This window comes from Eumetopias jubatus, unplaced genomic scaffold (assembly GCF_037043125.1).
Source record: "Eumetopias jubatus isolate StellerSeaLion01/CBP00866 unplaced genomic scaffold, mEumJub1_p1.0 scaffold_6, whole genome shotgun sequence".
Taxonomy (NCBI): Eukaryota; Metazoa; Chordata; class Mammalia; order Carnivora; family Otariidae; genus Eumetopias; species Eumetopias jubatus.
In genome coordinates this window covers 120,623,078-120,642,745 of record NW_028274812.1, presented here as the reverse complement: position 1 = coordinate 120,642,745, position 19,668 = coordinate 120,623,078, and the positions used below count along the sequence as shown (strand labels likewise).

Below are 19,668 nucleotides of genomic sequence, written 5' to 3'. Positions count from 1 at the left end.
AGTCTCTCTGGGCTGCCCCTGGGGCCCAGCTGTCCCTTCCTCCAACACAGAGAGTGTCCAGGGAGCCCACGGTGCTGCCCCCTGGTGTCTATCTCTGCTCATCTCCAGGACAGACCACCATGGCCACCCCGTCCTGGAAGTCCTCTCCTCTCCATAGGCATTAGTTCAGGGTGTGCAGCAGAAACCCAGCTAACAGTGGTGTAAGCGGGACAGCAGCTTGTGTGTGCGTGTCCCATGTGTGAGGCGAGCCGTTCGGGGCTGTAGGGCCGCTCTGCACCACAGGGCTGGTGCCGATGCCCGGGAAAGTTCCCTTATTAGCATGACCCAGGGCACCTAAGACTATGTCCGTGGTCCGTGAACAGGGCAGGGAGAGCAGAAAAAGAGGAAGCTTCCCACCTCTAAGGGCAACACCTACTACCTCTTTCTGCATCACCATAACGGCTGGAATGTAGTCACACAGAGAAGGAAACCTCAGGGGAGGCTGGTGAATGAATCTATTTTTAATCTGAGTGACCATGTGCCCACATGAAATCGTGAAGACAGAAATCCTGCTTTCTCTTTACAACATGAATGTCAAGTTCCTACCATCCTACTTCCCTTCCTCTCACTCCAGCTGCGAGGCCGAGGAGGGAGCTATAGGCAGGGTGGGAGGAGTGTCCTGAGCAGGGGTGAGGCTAGACTTCGCCTCCCCTCTCACCTTGGAGAGCAGGCGTCACCAGGAAGTCAGTCGGAAGAAGGCAAATCAGGGACAGCAGGGTTGGAAGGACATGAGTGGTCACCCCAGTGTCTCTCAGGCCCACACAGGATGTGCTTGCAAACTGTGAATAGAACAGTGAGGAATGAACCCTGCCCACCGCTGCTGGTCTCCCCCTTTCCGCATTCTGCACAGCCCACCTCACAGCCCAGATGCAGACACCACTGATTGCCTACAGCCCAGATGTGACCTCCCTTCCTGCCACCTCCAGCAAACACACTCCTGCAGCCAATGTACAAGCAGCTCTCCTGTCACTTCAAACCCCATGGATTCACCTAGAGGGACAGTGAGGAATGGCTACTCCTGACCAGACTCACTGCTGGAGAAGGAGAAGCTGCCAGAGCCTCAGAAGGAGGTGACCCTTAATGAGGCGGGTGAACAGTATACAGGAGTCAAAAGAAATGGTGGGCACTTGGGCGCAGCACCTGATTGTTTTATTAGAATCATGGCTCAGCCAGTTGAGTCCCTTAACCTCTGAGTGACCTTGGTTTCCTTGACTATAAGCCGGGGGTGATAGTTTTCCCCATCTCATACGGCTATTATGAAACTTTAAATGATTCATGTACATCCTTCAAACAGTGTCTGACACTTTTATCAGGCAGAACCCTGGGGAGGAAGAGAGTCCCACCAACAGCAGCTCCTGTTTTCTTCTTCCTACTCTGAAGATGCCAGTTGTCCCCATCACTCATCACCCCGAGCCCCTCTCACCTGCTGCTGACGGAGAGCTGCTCTGTCCCTTATAACCGCTGGGGTGGGGGTGGGGCAAGCTTGAACTGGCCAGGCTGGAGGCAAGGATGAGGAATCCTCAGAGCAGCCCGTGTGCGTACACACACACACACACACACACACACACACACACACACACACACATATGTGTGTGTGCGCGCGCGCGAGCGCGCATCTATACAAACACCCAAGACATGCTTGAACATGCTCACTCACACATGTATATACAAGCCTCCACACACAGATACCCATACACACTTCTACAGGATGGTGAGCCCCCCCAGACAGACACACACATGAACATAACACACTCCCTTCACATTTGCAAATTCAACTGGGGTCTGAGATACTCCCATTTCATCTTTTAAAAAATTTGGATCATGAGGGAGAAGGACCTGAGAATTTGTGTCCCACCGGATAAGGGACCCACTCTCCAGAAATTCTGGTACTTTCTGGATCCCATGCATGGCTGCTCCAGGAGCCCTCCTACAGGAGCAGAACCCAAGGCAGGAAATGCAGGGACCCGTCCCTGCTGAGGGGAAATGCTGCAGAGAGCGCCGTCCTGAGGGAGCAAGCAGGGGATTCAGAGGCGGCTCCAGGATTTACTGAGTGATGCACATGTGGGGAATGCACGGGTATGTCTGTGTGCGCGCACACGTGCGTGTGTGACAGGAGAGTCAGGGCACGCAACGTAACGCGATGGGAAGACAATTATACATCTACGCGCCCTGCCCCTGCCCCTGGTGAAAGTCATATTCCAATCCCACCACCCATGGTGCACCCATCGAATGCAGAGATTGTGTATGATTGACTGCAAAGGAAGCACTATTTGGCATTTCTACAATTTAAAAATTTCCCTTCTACCTTGTCCCAACTCACTGGTGTCGTGCTCTCGCTAGCCGCGTGAACATGACATGCAGTCACGCCGCCAAGCTGTGTGAGAGCTCAGCGTGCTAAGCACATGGTGTCAGCGCTCAGAACGCACCGGAAATCGTTAGCCACATCAAAAAGAAGAGTTGAAGAACATTATAAGTGAGCTTCACACGGGAACGTCTTGGGAACGGTAGAACTTTCTATACTAATAGTGACGGGGTGATAGGAGCAGCAAACATGCAAACGGTGTCATCAGAAGGTCGCACTGTCCTCTGAGCGGTGAAGCCGAGCGTCGTCCGCGGTGACCGAGGCTGTGACCAGACTGGGAGCCATGCCTGTCCCCACGGGCTCTGTCCCTGCTTCTGCAGGCGGCCGCCCTGCGTCTACCAGAGTAAGACATGTGTGGGAAAAGTTATCAGTCTGGTGGGGCGCCTGGGTGGCTCAGTCGTTAAGCGTCTGCCTTCGGCTCAGGTCATGATCCCAGGGTCCTGGGATCGAGCCCCGCGTCGGGCTTCCTGCTCAGCGGGAAGCCTGCTTCTCCCTCTCCACTCCACCTGCTTGTGTTCCCTCTCTCACTGTCTCTCTCTGTCAAATAAATAAATAAAATCTTTAAAAAGAAAGTTATCAGTCTGGCAATGAATCCATATCCATGTGCTTTCAAGATTGTGTTCTAGTCACTTACTTAAATGCTCGATTGAAGACTTGTAAGAATGAGGGTTTTGTTGATGCGAGGAATTCACTGCATCGGGTGTTGTCATCGGGGCTCAAACAAGCTGGGAAACCGCTACAAGGTGGGACAGACCGTGTCCGTGTTGCCACAAAGTTCCGGTCTCAGACAAAGTTCTAGAGGAATCTCTGGATGTTCTCATTTGGTCCTGCAGGAGTCACTGTGGTCAGTGATTTCAGGATGATACAGCAAAATGTTAACTCAAATAAATCACTTTAAATATTTACTTCAGTACATTTTGTATTCACAGGGTTATCTGTTCACAGGTATTACGCATCCAGTAAATGATCATCTGAGCCGGTTGTCAGAGGGACGGGGATGGGGCTGGGAACATGGGGAAGGGGCAATGGGGACACAGGCTTCCAGTTCCGGGATGAGTAAGTGACAGGAATACCACCAGTCACAGCACGAGGAACACAGTGAATGATACTGTAAGGGGGCTGCACTGGGCAGCTGGGAGCTACACCTGTGATGAATAGAGCATGATGTGCGACCTTGTCACATCATTACCTTGTACACCTGAAACTAAGGGAACATTGTGTCAACTATACTCGAAATTCAAATATTTTTTAAAATAATCCTATCACAACTTGAGTTGCATTTTACTTTAAGTGAATTTACATAGCAAATTCTAATCTTGGGAATGAGAATTGATAAATAAAATGTATAATGATGGCATTTACCTTACATGGGTCTGTGGTAAAAAAAATTAAAAATAGAAATAAATAAACATCCGAGAAGATTCAATGCTGTATCTGAATATTTGAATGGAAAGCATGACACTGGGCAGGTCTGGCCTTCCCACAGCGCTAAGGTGGCAAAAGCAGCTGAACGTGATGTCACTCACACCCGTCGGAGTCACTTTATAAGTAATCGTGCAATCAGAGTAGAAAAATGTTTGGGAAATAAACTTTTTTTCAGAGAGTTGGCTTTAATGACTTGTCTATGAATGGAGATGCCAATACTGTCTTTAGCTTTAACAGAGTGGTATATTACTCATTACACAATCGGGATTAATTTGAGAAAAGAAGAATTAATTAGCATACATAGGAATAAAGGAATCAAAGAGGAAAAGGCAGATGATACTTTTTTCAAAAATTAATATGACATAGCATTTTATTTTATTCTATTCTATTTTTAAGATTTCTTTATTTCAGAGAGACAGCACTCTTGGGTGTGCACAAGCCAGGGAGGGGCAGAGAGGGAGAGGGAGAGAGAATGCTAAAGCAGACTCCCGCTGAGCCTGGAGCATGATATGCGGCTCCATCCCAGAACCCTGAGATCATGACCTGAGCCAAAATCAAGAGTGGCGGCTTAACCGACTGAGCCACCCACTTGCCCCATGACATAGCATTTTATAGAAAAATGCCTATATCAAGAGAGAAAAACAATTAGATTATTTAATAAATTATGTGATTGGATTATAACTTACATAAAATAAACACATAAAGAAGTTTTCAGTTTTAATTTAATTAACCCTGATCATTTACAAAACTATATGGATTTAATAATAAAATCAATCACATGGATCAAATACATTATAATAAATGATTTATTGGACTGAGTGAACTACAGAGATATTATACATAAGAATTTCGGACAATATTACTGGGGGAATATTCTAAATGCAGTTGTTAAAGTGAGAGGAGATCTAGGATCATGAACAATTTAGTTCACATACATAAAAGACAATTTAATGATGAACCCACTGAAAACTTTTTATGGGGCCCCCTTGTTCACACTGGCCTTTCACTGTACTAATGACAACTATACAAAAAGAATCACAAAATAGTTTTGAATCTTAACAACTAGCTGAGACATTTGTATAACGCCTTAAGTAAAAGTGAAATGTGCTACAACTTACATCATTTGGAAGCAGTTTTCTAACACACGGTTTAGTTAGAACACAGAAAGGCTGCCAAGGGACACCTGGGTGGCTCAGTCGGTTAAGCGACTGCCTTCGGCTCAGGTCATGATCCTGGACTCCCGGGATCGAGTCCCGCATCGGGCTCCCCACTCGGGGAGGGGCCTGCTTCTCCCTCTAACCCTCCCCCCTCTCATGTACTCTCTCTCTCTCTCTCTCATTCTCACTCTCTCAAAATAAATAAATGAATCTTTTAAAAAAAAAAGAACACAGAAAGGCTGTAACTTTTATATACATATATATAACCTTTATTTATACATTGTATTATATATGTGTATATATATAATGTATATATATGTTATACATATATAACCTTATTTACACACTGTATTATTGTCTTGACGGTCAAATGTTAACACTATCCTCATCTGCACGCGGTTTGCCTGCAGGAGTCGCTGACTGACGGAATGGCTGACGTGACAGAAACCTGCAGAGGACCAGGGGGACACCGGGACGCGTCAGAGGCAAGCGGTCAGGGAGCCTCAGAGCTTGCAGTGCGGACGGACGCTGTTGGCGGAGACGTCTAGAACCAGGAAGAACACCCCGCGGCGGGAGGAACACAGTTTATTTAAATAAAATAAACACATAAGCCCCTGCTGGGGCTTCTCCTGCTCCCGTCCCCGCGCGTGGGAGGCTGCGGACTCGGGCAGGGGCGCATCTCCGTCTGACCCCAGGAGCGCAGCAGAGCTGGGCTTCTCTCGGTCTGTGCGCTCAGGAAGCCCGGGCCTTGTTCCTCGGGGGCCAGCGCTCGCTGGGCTGCAGGGCTGCGGCCCTGTGGGCAGAGGTCAGGAACATCTCAGTCCCCAGCAGCTCCCAGTGGAGGGAAGGGCCGATGCGGGTTTCTCCCCTCTCTCCCAGGCTAAGCGCTCCTGCTGCGGCAGGGGGAGGGTCACAGGCAAAACCCAGGCTTGTCCTCCGCCCCTCCCCCTCCCTTCCATCCTCACCCTGTGCCTGCTGAGGATGAATTCTCCTGGTATGGATGTTTGCAGGGAGAAGCGCAGGCAGCACTGGCTGGAACTCATCGCATAGCCACACATAGCAGCAGGGCAGAGGGGAGGCGACAATTAATCTTGCTCTGTGGGCTTGAGAAAGGAGAAGAAACATGTGCATTCATCGTCTCTCACCCCAGTACACCCGCACTTCGGGTTCCCCTGCAGCCCTCCGGAGCACCAGCAGCTTTAATGTTCTAGCACATGGAGCTGGGGTGGGGCAGGGAGGGGCTCAGGGGCCACCGGGCCTCCGTGCCCTCTTCTCTCGATGGTTCTAGTTAGAGCCAGAGCCATCCTTCCATCCTGGCTCACACCGCACTGCAGCCGAGAAAATGCTACTCTTCTGTTGTTACAGGATTTTTGTTCGCTTAGTGTCTGTGGTTCCTGGTCATGCCTCTGCGAAGAATGAAGAGGAAGAGCAGAGGAAGAGTGGTGGGGAGCAAAGCAAAGTTCATTGAGTGATAGCATAAAGCTCCCAGAGTGGGAGGGGACCCAAGAGTGTTGCTGTTTTGGCGTTTAAATGTAGGGGTTTTTATAAGCTCTTTCGAGGAACTATCTTCAACATCCTGAGCGCCGGCCCCTGTGGATTGGCTGCTAGGGTGTGCCAGTCAGGGCTTTGATCACGCACCTGTCTAACTATGGGGTTATTTTTCACGGGTTGCTGGTCTTTTGGGCTGACGTCTGGAGACTAACTGCCCCAAGTTGTGATAGTGACCAATAGTTTATTTTTTTCCAAGATTTTATTTATTTATTTGACAGAGAGAGACACAGCATGAGAGCGAACACTAGCAGTGGGAGTGGGAGAGGGAGAGGCAGGCTTCCCGCGGAGCAGGGAGCCCGACGCGGGGCTCCATCCCAGGACCCTGGGATCATGAGCTGAGCCGAAGGCAGACGCTTAACGACTGAGCCAGCCAGGCGCCCCAGTGACCAATATTTTATGATTAATTGTTTCGTGTCAGGATGTTTTGCAAAGATCCCTCTGTAGAGGCTGCTAGACAGGATGCTATCGTGGTCCCGTTGAAGGTGTAAAACAGGATGCTAGGGCGGGTTTGTCGTAGCTGTCGTGCTCCCCGTTTTCTTGTTGGGGACCCTGGCCCTGACTACCTAAGTGTCCAATTAACCTAGAACACCATTAGGTAGAGGGATTGCAGGGGAGGTTTTGGTTTTTTCCATTTTAAAATTCTTCCCTGTGCTGCTACACAATATGGTGCAATCAGAAATGGGAAATGGGCGGGGCACCTAGGTGGCTCAGTCCGTTGAGCACCTGACTTTTGTTTTCTGCTTCTGTCCTAGGATCTAGCCCTGCCTCGGGCTCCGAGTCCACTTGAGATTCTCTCTCACCTTCTGCCCGTCCCCGGCTTGCACGTGCTCTCTCTTTCTTTGTCTCTCAAAATAACTAAAATCTTAAAAAAAAATAAATGGGAAATGGGAGAAGGAAAGAATTGACATAGGTTCTCATAAGGCAAAGAGACATGAAAAGAAAATAAGAAACAAACAAGAATTCCCATGTGAGACGGAGTTTAAGCCACGTTTGACTCTGTGACGTCAGCCCGCTCTTCCTCTCACAGCGTAACTGTCCCGTGTGAGGAAGGCGACCAGAAGTGCCTGATGACACAGCTAGTGGAGCCCAAGCGTGTGACCCCCCGCCCCAGCGCCCCATCTCCTGCAGCAACTCCAGGGAGGAGCGGGGGTCAGAGGGCGTGCGGTGGGTCCCTCATGACACCACAGTTCCCTGGGCAGCATCAACCCCACGGAGTGGAATCTCTCAGTGATGGAGGACTCACCACCTGAGAAGGAGGGTCACTCCTGTGAGAAGTCTAATTTGAAAATGAAAAGAAAAAAAACTAAACCCCAAACACACGAACCTTCTGATGATGCCCCATTCTGTCTCCCTGAAGCTTCTAGGGAAATGACCCGTTTCTGATCCCTTAGAGTCAAACAATAAGTACAAGTCTTCACACAGCACCCTTCAAACATCTGAACTCTTGTCGTGAGCGAGGTGATTGCATCAGGCTAAAAGCAAACACAAGATGGCTGTTTTCAGTACAATGTTGATGTGATTAATCCGGCCCAGCGTCACCCGAAGCGTGAGGTTCTCCGGGAGGCCTTTCTGATGAGGCCGAGTAATTTACTGACTCTGATGATCTGCATTTGGGACCTGCTATCCGCCAGGCAGTGGGGATGCAGCCGCAAGCGGGTAAAACAGGCTTGGTGTGTTAATCTATGCAACGTTCGGCCTGAGGAGACAGGCATCTGGAATCTAGAGCAAGGACCCCATCCTGGGAGCAGCTCAGGACATCCTCCCTGAGCAGGGGCCACGTGACCCGAGCCCCCAGGACGGACAGGTAGCTGACAGAGGAGGGATGGTGGGTGGAGGCCAGCAGCTGGGGAGAAGTCCTGGCTCCGGGACAGTGGGGCCGGTTCTCAGGATGGACCGGGTGCAGGGAAGTGGCCGGCAGCGGCGGCAGCGGCAGCATGGAGCTGAAGCGGGCAGGCCTGGGCCCGGACCAACCGGATTCCAGAATGTTCTCCATCACCCCCTGAGCTGCGGGACCAAACACACTCCTTATCCATGGACGCCTCAGCCTCCTCCCCTGACCCGTGGCCGATGCTGCAGGGATGAGCTGACCCCTGTGACGTGCTCAGAACGGTGCCGGGCACGGGGCTGCGGCTGGACCACTGCTTCCTCTCGTGGCTGGAAGGAAATAGGTGGGAGGGAGAGGAGCAGGTGGCCTGGCGTGGGCGTCCATGTGGAGGAGGCCGCTGGGGCGCCGTGTGGACAGGAGACGGGACCGGAGGAGAGTCCGTGCGGGGACGGGTCAGGAGGCCCCGGCAGGGGTGCTGCACTTGTGGCCTCTGTCCGCCCTCTCCCTCCTGAACGACCCCTCTGCCATCTCCAGTTCTTTTCACACTCCTCACCACATCGTCCTCCCGTCACAGGTCAACCTGAGATGACAAGAAATACTGAGCTCACTTAGGAGTCTTCATGAGGACAGGTGTGTTGGAGAGAGTTACCCGGAGAAGGAAAGAAGCCGCAGTTCTTTTTGCTGCCACGGTAGAATCACAGGACAGGAAAGGAGAGCAGAGCAGAGCAGGGTTTTATTAAAGTCGCTCCAGGGGAAGCAAGGGCGTCAACAGACACTAAGGCCCCGGTAACTCCAAGGTTTTGGCTCATACCAATGTCTTCTTTTGGGTGCAACCTGGGGTCGCAGCATTGGAGTGACAGGCCTGGATTGTATAATAATTAGCCAACAACCATGTCCTTTCCCAAGATGCATCGACATGCCTGCAGGGGTCGCAAACCACAACATTGCTTCCGTTCTAGGGACAGAGGTCGACAAGGACAAGGCCCTGCATTCTGCAGGCACAACAAACTTGACTTTCTCTGCTGGGGGATGCTGTAACCACAAACTGACGGCCAGATAGCTGGAAGGGAGTGCTCCTCGGTGGGGGCTCTCTGTCAAGACATCAGACATCTGAGGTCCATCCTCCCGTCGCTCATGCCCAGCGAGCTTCCCGCCCCACACATCGAACGTGCACATTGAACAAATGTGTGTAACGTGCCTCCGGAGTTCACTTTGCGGTGGAGATAACCTCAGAAGGAGGCAAAATGTAGCCCCTGATCTCCCAAGATGCTCTTCGGACAAGGAGAAGGGGCTCTGAGCTCCGAGAGCAGGTATAAACGAGATGGGGTCTTGGGCTCCTTGTCCCCATGAGGAATGCAGGACCTGGCTTGTGCATAGGCTGGAACCTATCAATGGACCTGGAGCCCAGGCTTCTGCAGGGACAGCCGGTGTATGTGTGAGTGGGGTCTGCAAAGAAACAATAGCTCACCGGGGAGAAGCAGTTCTCTGAAAAGCCAGCTTTACATTGCCTGCTAGTTCCAACCTCAGGAATGCTCTGGAGCGTGGTTTCAGTGAGCTTCTGTGCGCAGCACAAGGAAAGGGCCTTTTGCTATTGCCGGGAGGACCGCATTCCTGTGTGTGGTTTGCAGCATCTCATAGAGCAAAAGGCCACTCGGTGCCGCAGAAGGAGGAAGAGGCCAGGTCTTAGGAGGCAGGGAATCGTATGCCGTCTTGTCTAAATTTGGGACAGAGCTTTCGTGGCTTATGCTATTACTGACTTTAGACTTATAAAGGAGAAGAGACTCCTTATACATTCCACAGATATGCTTTGGCTGAAAGTGGCAGAAATGCAACGCAGGCTGTCAGAATGGGGGGGGGGGTTGTTGTCTTAGTGAACAAACAAAACTAGCAAGGATGCCACTGTCCTCGTGTGACTGGAACCAGGGTGTGGAATGCAGCTAAAACCTCCCCATCTCTTATTTCCTCTTTTCTCTGTACTGGATCATTTTTCAGACCAATCACCCGTACAAGCTCTAGTTTTAGCCCTTTCTAGGTTCGTCCCTCTCAGCTTGCCAACAAAGAAACACAGAGGTGTTCCTTCTCTGCACCAAGGGAGGGAAGAGGCAGCAGGCCAGGGTCCTGGGCTCTCCAGGCAGGGGAGGAGAACCACCCTCCAGGTTCCAAAAGGTGGGGTCTGACCCCTGCACAGGAGCTTCCCCCCTTGGTCATCTGGGGCATGGTGTTCAGACGCTCGGGTTCTGCAGGCCTGGGGATAGGGGAGGGGACATATGCGGGTCCAGGAGGAAATGTGAGGCAGAAGCCTGGGCCCTGAGTCCTGTTTGATGTCATTGTACCACTGCGGTGTCCAGCCTCCAAGCTCCAGGATGGCATCTCCATGGCTCCAGCTGCTGGGACCCCCCCTGTTAGAGGCCCTGCGGCTGCTCTTCGCGGAGCAGGGGTTCCACTGACTTCACAGGTAGAGATGGTTTCTAGGTGGCAGAGGGTGTGAAACCGGGGTGGACGGCAAGTGGCTGAGAAACCGTAGCCCAGGGAGTGGGAATCTGAAAACTCCAGAATCAGAAAGCAGGGCTGGCCCTTCAGGGTACACGGGACTTGCTCCCCTTCCTCTCAGTTCCTTGATGCCCCTGCCTCCCCAGCATGAGGGGGTCTTGCTCTGGAGGAGGGGAAGCCCCTTAACCACCTCCCCCTCTCTGTTTTTCCCTTCTTTCCGGAATGTTTGAACTATTCATAGTGTCAGTGTGGAAAATGCCTGAACTTAAGTACAGTTTCCTGACCGATGACAGAGCTCACCCCTGTGTGATGACCATCAGGTGACAACCAGAGACCTCCACCAGGGCCCCAGCCAGAAGTCCCTGCTCCTCTTCCAGACAGAACCCATCCTCCCCCACAACGGTCCCTAAGATGACCCCTTCCCCTGACTCTCGTCCCGGCTTCCTCCACCTGCACTCTTGTCGGCCCCCACCCCCTAATGTCACTACTTCCTCCCTCTGCTCACTCCTCCAGGAGCCGCCCCAGGTTCCAGGCCATCCCCCAGCGGAGCCCCTCCCCCCTCCTCCCCTCCTTCTACCTGACCTTAGGAACTGAGAATCCAGAGCTGGTTCCCTGGAGGAGGACCCGTTCGCCCTGAAGCAGCAGCAGGAACAAGGGACAGCGACTCCAGGGTCAAGGTCTCATTAGGAGACTGAGGGCACCCAGAATGTGTGTGGGGTCCACGGCGGACCTGGGAACCAGCCGTGATGGCCTGAAGTCTGTTCCTCCCTGAGGCCAGACTCCATGGTCCTTCAACGGGGAGAAACCACCTATGTCAGCATGTAGTTTTGGAGACGATTCAGACTGAGGACTTGACACCGGATGGGGGCTTCCCCTGTGTGCACAGCCCTGTGCCCCTGCTGTGAACCCAGGGAGACCCTGGGGAGGTCCCTGCGGAGAAGTCCAAAGGGCTCTCAGGTCTCCTGCCCTCAGCCCTGTGGCCACACGGGGGCGCTGCGGCGCTCCGGTCCCACACCGCCAGGGGGAGCACTGGGCTGAGCTGAGTCAGGCCCAGAGGGCTGACCTGCACGCTGGGCATGGGCTGGGCGGGGCGGGGCGGGGCAGAGGAAGGGGCCTTCTGAGCAGCCCTGGGGGCAGGTGCAGGGGTGGGGAGGGGATCTGAGGAGAGGAGCGCTCTGGAGCCCTGTCCCGTGTTTGAGTTTCCATCTGTCCTCCCCACAAGCCCTCTCCAGCCCCTGGATGACAAGCCCAGGAAAATTGAAGAGTAGATCCGTGTTCCTCCTGGACTGATTCCCTCCCTGAGGGCTATTTTACAAAAGACACTCCTTTATCTTAGAACCGTTGGAGATTCACAGAGAAGTGACAGAGGTAGTGCAGAGTCCGTGTGTACCCCACACTCAGTTGTCCTGTCGTTAACACCAATCTCACCGTCATGCATTTGTCACAGCTAACGACCCCACATTCATACGTTACTACGGATCTCCACACAAGATTTGCTGTCATGGTTTTGTTTTCTCTCCCAAGACCCCATCCAAGTTACCGCATTGAGTCCCATCATGTCTCCTTCAGGCTCCCCTAGCTGTGACCGTGTCTCAGAATGTCCTCATTTTTCACGGCCCTGAAGTGTTTGAGGAGATGTTTCGGGGACATTGTAGACTGTCTCTCACCGTGAATCAGGCTGAGTGAGGCTGTGGGGTTTGGGAAGACCACACCTGGCTGGGCCGTTCTCCACATGCCATAGCAAAAACATACAGCGATCCCCTGCTTGTCACGGATGAAGTTCACCCTCACCCCCTGGCTAAGGTCGTCTTACCCAGATGCTCCCTGTGAAGTTCCTTCTCTTGCTTTGTTCCTTTCCATAAAGTAGTCTTTGGAAGGCAGTCAGGACGTGCAGCCCACAGGTGAGGGCTGTCCCGCGGTGACAATTTGCGTGCAGGTTGTTGTGCAAACGGGAGTTCTCAAATGAGTTGGGTAAATACCTTACAGGGGGATCAGCAGCTTGTATGCTTAGTCCATGTTTGACTCTATAAGAAACTGCTGACCGTCTCCCACAGCGGCTGTGCTATTTTGTATTCCTGCCCTTAGGGACTGAGGCTTTCTGTGGCTCCCTGTCCTGGGCAGCAGGTGACGCTATCAGCGCTTGGAATCCCGCCATCTAACAGGTGTGTGATGGCAGATCACTGTTGCTGTCTTTTGCATTTCCGTGGTGACACTTTTTGTTGAACATCTTTTCATATGCTTGTTACCCATGAGTGTATCTTCTTCAGCTCTCCAAATTTTTGCACATTTTTAATAATCATTCTTAATATTTTTATTGTGAAACCCATCAGTCTTTCAAACGAATTAAAAACCTTTTTCAATATTTTAATGAAAAATTCTCATATTGTCATATATCAACATTTACTCTTCATCTTTCATATGTCATGAAAAACACCATTATTATATGCTTGGAAAATCCTCAAACCCATTCTCTAGTGAGTATGCATCATAATTTAAAGAGTATTTTCTCCACTCAAATAAAAAAAATCTTTTGTTACAAGGCTACAATCATTATATGGCAAAGCAATTCCCACTTACATGTTTTACATAGTCCCATGAAAAAAGAACTCATTGTTCCTAAACCCTGATGCAAGGCATTTCAAAGCCCCCAAATAAAACGTCGGTGTAAACAGCAGTGCAGTACGTGAGTGAGATAACATGAGCTGAATAATTTTTACACGGTTTGACCTAGACTAAGGGAAACATAAAATCCATCATAGCCACAGCTATAAAGTATGTTAAGATTCACAAGAATTTGTTTCTCTCATTATATAGAGAAGAACAGGGTGTATGATCCCTTAGGAAAAAAGAAAACCTCAAAAAAGAAAGAAAAAAAGAAAACCTCATAAATATTTTCATATTGAAAAGCGGCATGCTCCCTGCGTTTGAATGAAATCAGCATATTCAGAAGTGACCAGCAGGAATAGCAAATGGCATATCTGGACACCCAGCTTAACTATCCCCCAGGCCTAGAGGTCTGGACCCTTTGTAGCACCATGGAAAAGGCATTAGAAAATCACAAAGTTACGTGACTGCAAACTCACCCTGACACAAGGCTCACTTAGTTCGCAACTAAGGACAGCAATGATGCAGAGAAGGTTTTGTCAATTATTGATTAGATATACCTGGCAAGAAAAAATCTGTTATGTTAATCCATCTCGTGTATATCAAGCACCAGTTTCAGGAAGATTATCAAACACCTCCAGCATATTGTTGCTCAGCCCTAGAGTTCATTTCTCACCACTTTGCCCCTTATACCCCGAAAGCCAAGGAAGATAAAAATAGAATGGTGAGAGCTAGTGTAAGAAAAATTCAATTCCTTCCCTATCAAATGTCTATCTCTCAAGTAAAACACAGAGGAAGCAACAAACTTAAGAAGGTCTACTGCGTTCTCTGGAGCTTTCCATCCCAGAACAATTTGTGCCTCTACTAGAGGATTAATGCCTGGGGTGAGGAGGCCAAAGCCAGGCCTTGGTGCCCCATCAGAGAAGGCCAGGCTAGCCTTACTGCTGGAAGGCCACACTTTACATTTCCGCTGCACCTCTCACAAATCTCCCCATTGGTGAGGCAAAGAGGTGTGAGTGTGAAAACGACTCAGGGAGCCCATCAAACCCCACTAACAACACCAAAATAGGCTGCACTGTGGATTAACTTCATATATGAAAACAAACACATTGGCCCCTTTTCCAGTGGTAATTATGATTAGCATGCCGTTCTTAGGCATAAAAGGAATAATGGTGTATCTGGGTTTATGCACAGTTCATAATCAAGTATAAATATTCAGACTGTTTCATTTTAAAATTACAGATTAAAAGTGACTCCCAAAAGAAGATCAATTTCTTCATAAAGGAAATATAGTTTATAAAAAGCTGGAATGATGGTTAATTCAAATACAAAAACTCATACACAAAAAGTCCTCCTTTTCCCTTCCCAACTTGCTTAGGTTCATCCAGTTGATTCTACCACACAAATGTACTATCGTTCTATCACAGAGTAAAATACTAACAAAATGCCTCAGTTAACAAACTGAGGGCCACTTCTTGACAACTGCATTAAAACTGCAGCATTTAGGTAGAGCTGAGAATCACCACTCTTAAGCGTGGTTTCCTTCTTCCTGTTTTGTGTCCCACAATGATCATTAAAGGAAGGAATCTGGTCTGTAAAGGACTGGGTCATCCACTGCCCATTTGGAATGTCCCCAAAAGTTCATTCTCCGCTGTGAGTTAGCCCCGTGGAAGGGAAGCTGCAAGGGTCGCCGTTGCATGGATTTTCTGCATAAGCACTGCCATACGCTGCTTCATAACCTGGGTCATATTTCTCTTCCTTAAGAGCCATCTTCTTTGCATCCTCTTGGGCTAGCTGTAGATCAAACGTGCATTCACTTCTTGAACGTCTGTGTTTGGTTCAACGCCTTTCAACTGATCTCTCAAGTCTCTCAGCTTAATGTGCTTTGTGCTGGACTCCAGGAAACTGAGCACATCTCGCACTGGATGAGGGCATAGCAGGGCAGGGAGTTTCTGTGCCTGCGATCTTATGGGGCCGAAGTCCAAGTTCGAAGTTTTTAACCTTAACTCCAAAAACTTCTTTACTAAAAATTTCATAAAGACCTTTTCCATTAAACACTGCTATCCGTGGCTGATATTGCTGTGATTTCTGCACGGGAAGACGTTCTCCTTCACAACATTCTTTACTGGAAAGAGCTTTGCTGCCTGGTGTCCTTCCCACCACATTGGTAAATCCAATACCATACTTTCCCGGTAGAGCGTGATCATCCACTGGGTTCAGCTGCACCTCACTATGGCCTGACATAAACAGACACTTCCAGAAATGGTTTCCAGGTCCAGGGTAATGATGCCCTTTGTAAGCTGCCATTAGTCCTGGGTTTATGCCAAGAATCACAATGTTCAGATTGAAGGCCAAAATGTCCGGGAGGGTCTTAGAGGTTCAGCTTCGGAAACACCGTTAAGACGGTCTACCTTTCTTTTCACTTTAAATGTGTCTGTAATTTTTTTTCTTGCTTTTCTTTTGATTTTGTGGACTTGTCAGATTTTTTGGCCTCAGCAGGCTTTTGGGGTTCTACTGGATGTTTTGGTTCTGTTGCCCTGGGTTTTCTTTTTCCTTCCTTTTGGGGGTCTCGTGTGCAGGTTCGCGAGCAGGAACGGGGTCTGGAACTTGTGCCGCATTTGCTCTTCCCTCACCACTGCCCCATCAGGAGCCCCAGCCATCATTCATGGGCATGGGGAAGCTCGAGCTCGCTGAAGGGAAGGGCTGCCCGCATTCTCCGCTTCCATCCCCCAGTGCGGCTCCAGGGCAAGCGAGTGCTGGTCTCCGGGTTCGCCCGGGAACCGCCCCCCACCCCACACCACAATAACGAGAGCCCAGAGCCCAGACAGGAATGTTGGCAGAACCCAGCTAGGGGCTGGCGCTCAAGCTCCTCCCCCGAGTTTCTAGTCCCATCCCCCACACCTCCCAGCCCCGACCCCCATTTTTGCTCATTTTTTTAATGAGTTCTTTTATATGTAACTAATGAATCGTTGAACACTACATCAAAAACTAATGATGTACTATACAGTGGCTACCTGAACATAATAAAAAAAGAAAAAATGAGTTCTTTTCTTATTGGTCCTTTTTTAAGGGTTTTATGAGTATTCTACAGCAAGTCCTTTATCAGATATGTGATTTGCAAGTATTTTCTCCCAGTCTGTGTCCTGAGTGTGTTTCTTGATGCAATAATAGACATTAGGGCACAGATGTATTTTTCTGATAAGACACATGGCTGTGCTGGATTTGGGGTAGAGAACTTGGGTGACTGGGGGAATGAGGGGTTACCATGCGACTTCTTTATTTTTGTATATTTGTGAGTATCTATTGAATTCTCTTGTATGTGCATGAATAAAGTTTTCAAAAAATACAGTACTTTAAAATCCCTAACCCCTGACAGATCATCCTCAGACCATGAATGAAGACTCAGGTTCTGAACTTCTACTTTAGGGCCAATTATCTTTTCACTGAACTATTTGGCCTTTGAATTTCTATTTGTGAAACAGGTGGGCCGGAGGGACAAATTCTCCCACTGAAATAGCTTGAAATGTAGAAAAACCATCAGCTTGAGAGCATTAAACCTGACATGATAGTACTAAATGAAACAATGAGCACCCCCCCAAAACAAAGGGAAAGACCCTGCCTTGCCCCGCAGAAAGCAGGGTCCTGAGACACAGAGCAAAGGCTCTGTGAGTCCCCTGCTCAGAGTGCAGCCGGGCGGCCCAGCCCTTCCAGCCCTGAGCTGCTGACTTCCCCACCATCTCCTTCTTTTTTAAAGTATAAATAAAGCATTTACCTTCTGATTCTGATGTGTACGTGAGATGAACAATATATATGATGTCATGTCTATTCACTGAAGAAAAATTATAAAATGGGAAAAGTGATACATGACAAAGTAAAAAGGATGTAATCCTCACCCCTGAGCTGTTTTGTTGCATTTGCTTCTAGTCTCTTCTATACCCTCCTGCTGCTGGAAGTCTCTCTCTCTAAGGTGATGAGCACAGACCCAGGGGCTCCAGCCCTGCTCTCTCCAGATGCCATTTCCCCAGTCAGCTCCCTGTCCCCCTCCTGAGAGGCCTGCCTCTGACTTCCTCCCCCCTGCTCAGCCTCCTGCACTCCCCCCCTGCTCCCCTCTCTGAGGTGATGAGCTCATGTGTTCCTCACTCAGAAAAGAAGGACTCAGGGGAGAACTGTGCACCCCCCATGCCCAACCCCAGGTCTGCACCTGTGTCCTCAGCTTCTAAGCAGTGTTGGGGGAGAGCCCTCCTGTCTCAGGCTGCCCCTCCACTGGCACACATGGCCCCTCACTCACCTGCAGCCTGCACTTCCCCCTGTCTCCTGGCTCAGCCATCCCTCCTACAAACATGCTGCCATGACTCCCGTTCAACAACATGAAGCAAAACTAAATAAACCCAAACAAAATCATCCTATAAAAACCCAGTGCTTGCTCCCAGGACTCCTGCAACTCCTGCCCCATCTCTGTGGCCTCCGTGCAGAACTCTTCCTGACCCATGTCACCCACCATGTCGTCCTTGCAGCCAATGGATAGAGGCACAGAGTTGCACAAGTCAAATCCTTCCACAGTACTTGATATCAAGACAGATGTCCCCAAGCTTCCATTCCCTCATTTCCTAAATCTCTGAGACCACCTGCATTCGTTCTTCTAGCTGATTCCCTGATTATTGCTTCTGTGTCTCTAAGTAACCTGCTTCTCACACCCGTTCTCTGGTCTTCAGGTTTACGCATCAACTTGAATGAACTGGCTCTTCTTTCACACACTCCCATCTTCCCCTTATAATTATTTGATAATTTTGACAAGCTCAATGTGCAGTGTTTGCATTATTATGACCGTGAAATGCTAGTCACAACTGAGCATTCAGCAGACTATGATTATGTGCCCCCCCTGAATCAACTTTTTATTTTCCCCGGAGTAAATAACTATCTTTTCCCTTCATTTCTTAGTTTCTGTTGAGCTCAGTTTAATCCTTCCCTGCTCCCCCTGGTTAAGTCTTCATGAGCACATTCAAGCCCATCCCTCTTCTCCCTTCTTCTTGCCCGTGCAGCCGCCTGACCTGCAGCCCTCCGTCTTGGTCCATAGGGATGGGATGCCTGCACCCCTGGGGCAGGGCTGACGTCCGACCCCCTGCAGCTCCTCCTGGGGGCCCTTGGCCTCTCTCCTGCTGGCTCCCTGTGGCTGGGATCCCATGAGCTCCCCCTGGTCGGTTTTCTCCATCATTTTCCCACTTTGTCTACTGGTGTCCTGGGGAAGGAAACATGGAAAGTAGAACAGAAACTCTCACATCTGAGGAGCCCTCAGGCTGCCCTCGCCCTGAGTCACACGGTGACGAGACAGAGACTCCGTGCTGGACAGAGTTGTCCTCGGGATTTGGGGGCTTCGCCTCATGTCTTCCGGTCCCCAGTCCTGTGTTGTTGCCTCTTGGAGTTTTCAGGGTGTCTGCCCTTCTGCTCTCCTTCGGACATTTCATTGTGATGTGTCCTGGTGTGGGTCTCCTCTCATCTGCTCTAGGTCAGAATTTGGGTGGGTCTTTCAATATGTGTGTTTGTCCCTGTGAACTCAGAGAAATATTCTTGAAATTGTTTTCATCATTTCCTACTCGACATTCTTTTTAAAACAATCGTTATTAACTTGTTGGAATCACTTGACTGAGAAACAAATAGGTCTTCTCTCCTGTTGCCATCACCCTCCCGATTGTACCACTTCAGGGAGGGACAACTTTAATCATCCAGTGTGTCCACTCAATTATTCATTTCTATGGTCATATTGTTCATTTCCCAGAGCTGTTTCCTGTCTGTGATTGCACAGCACTGTGTGTAGTTGTGTTTTTGTTTCATATCCATATGGCTGTTGCATCCTGTAGGTATGACTGATCCTAGCGGTAGGGGACCTGCTGTCTCTCCTGGTTTCTGCTTTCGTGATATCATGACCTTTCTCCATGCAGCACTCAGCTCAGGAGCGACTTACATTTCCCTCTGTCATTTCTGCTCCATGCCCATCTCTCATATGACACTACCAGTGTCTCATTACCAGGGTGTCACCCTTGCTCCGTGTTGTAGCTCCGGAGTCCAGCTGATCCTGGAGGCCTCCAGATGGCCACTGGATGATGGACTTTAGTGTGATTTGAGCAGGTGAGTCACATTGCCCCTTAATGTCCTCCTAGGCTCTGAGCCTCACAGCCTCCCATTGCAGAACATTCTGGAACACTGCAACAATTCACTTG

At 49.8% G+C, this 19,668-nt stretch overlaps 1 pseudogene; it reads right to left on the bottom strand.

The window, feature by feature from the left end:
* Window positions 1–14,981: 14,981 nt before the first annotated feature.
* On the bottom strand, window positions 14,982–16,179 carry LOC148164147 (G/T mismatch-specific thymine DNA glycosylase pseudogene; annotated as a pseudogene).
* Between the last annotated feature and the right edge of the window lie 3,489 nt (window positions 16,180–19,668).